The sequence below is a fragment of the Tasmannia lanceolata genome, unplaced genomic scaffold (assembly GCF_043159265.1).
Source record: "Tasmannia lanceolata isolate RefF3 unplaced genomic scaffold, GAP_Taslan_0.1 ptg000023l, whole genome shotgun sequence".
NCBI lineage: Eukaryota > Viridiplantae > Streptophyta > Magnoliopsida > Canellales > Winteraceae > Tasmannia > Tasmannia lanceolata.
In genome coordinates this window covers 4812662-4817969 of record NW_027518700.1, presented here as the reverse complement: position 1 = coordinate 4817969, position 5308 = coordinate 4812662, and positions in this window count along the sequence as shown.

Below are 5308 nucleotides of genomic sequence, written 5' to 3'. Positions count from 1 at the left end.
GCGGAATGAAAAGAGAAGTGGCTAGCTATGTTTCGAAATGCTTGACTTGTCAGAAAATAAAAATTGAGCATCAGAAACCTGGGGGCACTCTAAAGCCTTTGGAAATACGCATGTGGAAGTGGGATAGCATTTCTATGGACTTCATCATGGGTTTGCCCAAAACCAAGAGCGGTTGTGATAGCATCTGGGTGATTGTTGATCGTCTCACCAAGTCCGCGCATTTTATTGCCATGAAAAAGACTTGGACTTTGAACAAGTTGGCTGAGGTGTATGTGGCTCAAATTATCAGATTGCATGGAGTACCTGCTTCTATAGTATCAGACAGGGACACCAGGTTCACTTCTGGGTTTTGGCGTGGGTTGCAAGAGGCTTTGGGATCGAAGCTAAATTTTAGTACTGCCTATCATCCTCAGACGGATGGTCAGACTGAGAGGGTTAACCAGATTGTGGAGGACCTATTGAGAGCCTGTATTCTCGATTTTGGAGGAGACTGGGAGCGTCACTTGCCCCTAGTCGAATTTGCTTATAATAACAGCTATCAACAGAGTATTCAGATGGCTCCCTTCGAGGCTCTTTATGGTCGTGCTTGCAGATCACCATTGTGTTGGGTTGAAGTTGGTGAGAGGCAGTTGCTTGGGCCAAAATTGGTGGAAGAAAATTCTGAGAAAGTAACCTTAATCAGGGAGAGGTTAAAGGCAGCTCAGAGTAGGCAGAAGAGCTATGCCGATCAGCGGCGTAGAGAGCTCGAGTTCGCTGAGGGAGATATGGTTTTTGTTAAAATCTCACCTTTCAAAGCGGTTATGCGGTTCGGCAGGAAGGGTAAGTTGAGCCCTCGTTACATCAGACCTTATCGCATCTCTAAGCGAGTTGGATCTCGAGCTTATGAGTTGGAATTACCTCCAAACCTTGATCGGATGCATAACGTATTTCATGTATCCATGCTCCGTCTGTATCATCCCGACTCTTCTCATGTGTTAGAGGAGGACGAGGTGGAGCTTCAGAGTGATTGGTCCTTTTCGGAAGGACCTGTGCGCATTCTGGAGCGCAAGGATAGGGTTTTGCGGAACAAGTCGATTCCCCTTGTCAAAGTACTTTGGCGTCACCATGACGTCGAGGAGGCTACTTGGGAGCGAGAATCTGATATCCAGAAAAATTTTCCAGAATTATTTGGAGGTACGCCCTTAGTTTTTGATGATACCGTTTATGTTTGAAATCATTGCTAAATAGTACCATATCAAGATTTGTTGTGTATCCATTGAATGTAATTACCCTTGTTAAAAAAAAAAAAAAATTTGAGAGAGGAATTTCGGGGACGAAATTCTTTTAAGGGGGGTAGAATGTAAAGACTACCCTCATTAAATCTAAAATTAAATCTAAAAACTGCATTAAGCTGTTCATTATTCATAATTAAGGGAAGTAATTAGGGGCATTTGATGACTAAATTAAAAAGACTAGTATCAATTAAAAGGAAAAAAAACCGTTGGAAATTATGAGGAAGGAAAGCACGATCTCAAAATTTTAGAAAAATATGGGCAAAACGGAAGATTTCTTTATGGATCGAATTTATTTGGTGGTAACATCCATCCTTGCTTAGAGATACATAAAAATCTCTCCCAAATCAATTACATACCTCATTGTTAAGAGCAAAATCAAGAGAAGAAGAGGGGAAAGAATACAGTGAGAGAGAGAGGAAGAAAAGAGAGGCTCGGACGGTTCTTGGACGAGAATCCCATCTTGATTCTTCGTTTTCCCCATTCATCGCCACCGAGAGGTATGTTGATTTTTTTTAATTTCTTGAAATCCCTTGCATCTTCTTCATCAAATTTTTGAAATCATGGAATTTCATCCCCAAAACTGTGTATGCGATGAAACCCTTCTTGTTATTCTGTAAAACCCATTTCAATTTCACGAATTTTGCCATGCCCTATATCTCAAGCTCCAAAAACCTGCAGAAAACCACATCCACGTTAAAATAAATTAGGGTTTTTGCAGCTAACAAAGCAAGATACAAAAAGGAAAATAAATAAATGATTTATACATTACCCATCTCGTTTCATGTTTTTCTCCATGCTCAAATCTCACGATTTCATCACCTGCAAAAACCCAATCTGTGTTAAAAAGAAATACATGGATTTTATAATCAAAGGAAGCAAGATGCAAAATGAGAAAAATAAATAAAGTGATTTATACCTTACCCATTCCATTTTTTGATTTCTTCATACTCTATTTCATGTTTAAACCTGCAAAACCTCATCTCGTTAAAAATGGAAATAGGGTTTCTGCAAACCAAAGAAGCAGATGCAAAAAGGAAAAATAAAATAAATAAAATGATTTATACATTAACCATATCGATTCCACGATTTTTCCGTGCCAAATCTCACGATTTAATCACCTGCAAAAACCCTTATCTTCGTTAAAATGAAATTAGAGATGCTGTAATCGAATAAAGCAAGGCAGAAAGAGAAAAGAAAGAACGAAATATGTACATGCTTATGCCCTTGTTTTTACCTTGGGACACCCCCCCTATTTGTTTATTCGTTGTTTAAAAAAAAAAAAAAAAAAAAGAAAGAAAGAAAAGACATACGTCTGTTCCTGCATTTTTGTACTTTTGGTCACAAATAAAACCTATATAAAGGACTTTTAATTTCCTAAAAAGTGGTAGTACACAGTTTTATCAGTTCCTAATAAATTCTACAAAATGACTTTTCTTGTATAATTTTCAATAAATCAATTCTACGCTAGCAGCCCTCTTAGTACAAATTTTATGTAGGGTTAAGATCTCATCAGTGACGTTTATAATATTTTTTTTAAATAATTGATCTACAGGCCTACTACTTCCCTCTCCCACATAAAGGGGGCATCTTAATCTCACACATCTCCGGGTTTAAAAAAATAAAAGAAGGCAGGTGACAGCTAGACCTTGCCTTGTAATAGTTTTCAATATAACTTGTCTATGCAATGTAGCTCTACTTATAAATTTTGCCTTATTAATACCTGCTTAGTTAATTTATACTTGCTTGGCTGGAATCAAATGAATTGAAATGAAAAATGATTTGTTCTAAAATCTTATGCGAAGTAATGCAGGAAGGAAGGCAAAGGTAATGTACTTAAATTCTTAATTGCATATCATACATTGGGGAGAGTGAAGGGAAAATTAAGGGTGTGGTGGTATCATCCTGGGACCTAAGGTCCAAAGGCCAACGCGAGAAGCGTGTACAGCCTTTCGTTGGCAAACCATCCAAAAGGGATAGTATCCCCGAAACGGCTCGGCATTAAATGCGAGACCGAAATCCGAGTCCATAACGCCACTACCTTTAGACAGGGGTAGTGGGTAGTCGTGCGGCAAGGACACCGGCAAAAAGAAAAAAAAATGGAAAAGTCAGAAAAGAACTGACAGAAAAATAAAGTGGGGAAAAGCCGGATGTACCTGGGGAATGTGCTGTCTCAATTTATAAAATTGTTGCATACATAGTATAAATTTGAATTATTACCACTCCTTTTATTTATATTGCCGTGGATATTGTAATTTATTTCAGTCTTTATTATTGTTCCTAGATATTATTAAGGATCTGGATTATATTGCCTGTACTTTTTATATTGTCTCTCTTACTCTGCTTGGTCTCTGGAGGACCCTGCTCTGACGTTGTTTACTCCACCACAGGGGTTGAGGCGTTAGATGGTGGAGCATTTGCAAATGAAGGAACCTTGGGATAAGGGACTGTGTGATCAGAGAGTTCGTTTCTGGGGTTTTTGCATTTTGACGTCTTGCGTCATTTACCATTTTTATTTCTATCAAGACTTTATTTAGTTTGGACTTTGGTAATTTAAAACTTCACTTTTCTTTTGAAGTATGAGTATTGAAATTGTTATGGTAAGACATATTAAGTTGGAATAAGATTCTATCGTGGTTGCTGCTTATAAAAAAAAAAAAAAATATTTCCATGATTTTTGCGTTCTTTTGCTCGTAGCGACTCGACGGAAATCGGGTCGTTACAATTTTACAGATGGCTTTTGAGATGAGAGAGAAGAAGAACAAAAACTAAGAGATCTAAGAGAGGTCTAAACGAGAAGAAAGAAAGAAAAAATCATAAAAGTGGGATTTTTTATGAGTTTGGGGGGTTTCTAGATAACAGTTCTGGTCATAGGGTTGTAACCAACATGCCAGTGGGTGCAATCTCTCAGCCACGATTAGTCGGACCCAACCTCTCTAAGCCCATGTTCAGCTCTCCAGCCCTCTCTCTAGCCCTTGTACTCTCTCTCTCTCTCTCTCTCTCTCTAGCTCTCTCATTTTGTTCTTTTTTGGTTTTGTGTTTGAGCTAAGTTGGGAAGTGGGGTTTCTGTTTTTTAACTTTTTATTTGGTGCAGCAGTTTGGCATTGAAGGACAAGGCAAGATGGCTCGGATTGGGGAGTAAGGATGATGAGTATGAGAGCAGATCAGGAAGCGACGGTGGATCGGACGATGATCAAGAAGATAATCCACTTAGGAAGAAGAGATATCATCGCCACACAACTCATTCATTGTGAATCAGCTCGTTAACTACAGTGCAGAAACAAGCATGGTCAAAGTCTCATTCATTGTCCTGTTCAAAATTCAGAGATATCTGATCTTGTATTTTTTCCATTCCAACAGAGACCTTGTGAAGGGGATGTTTTGCTTGTTTGGGAATTATTTGATGTGGTGGCTCTCTTTTTTTCCCTCAATAATGTGTTATGACTCTATTAAACATTCATTGTCCTCATTGTCCTGTTAATCACTTTACAATTCAATCTTTTTTTGTTTGATAGTATCTTTAAAACCTTGTTAATGAGTGTCTCTTTAAAACCTTGTAAAGGAGGGTTGCAAAATTTCGAACCAAAATCTTTCCTTATTTAAATGAAGGGAAGTGATATATTCCATCCCTTTTCTTCCCTAGGAGTGAATGCAAGTGATATATTCCATCCCTTTTCTTCGCTGGGAGTGAAGGGAAGTGATATATTCCATCCCTTTGCTTCTCTAGGCCCCACTCATCTATTAATGAGTGCCCTTTTACACTGCAAAGGGGTGGCCCAAGGAAGAAAAGGAGATGAATTTATCATTTATCACTAGTTTATTTATGACTGCCTAATTAAAAAAAGAGGAAATACATGCGATCCCTTGCTTAGGACCTAATTGTTTTGGTCGTCTTCTTATGTAGTTCAGAGATCTACGATTGCTAATCAGTTTGGGCTCAAAATGGGTATCGAAGACAACCTCAGATGAATTAAATAATAGAAGGCTCAATCAGCTACCCCCCCCCCCCCACCTGCTTTGTACATAACCAACCATCA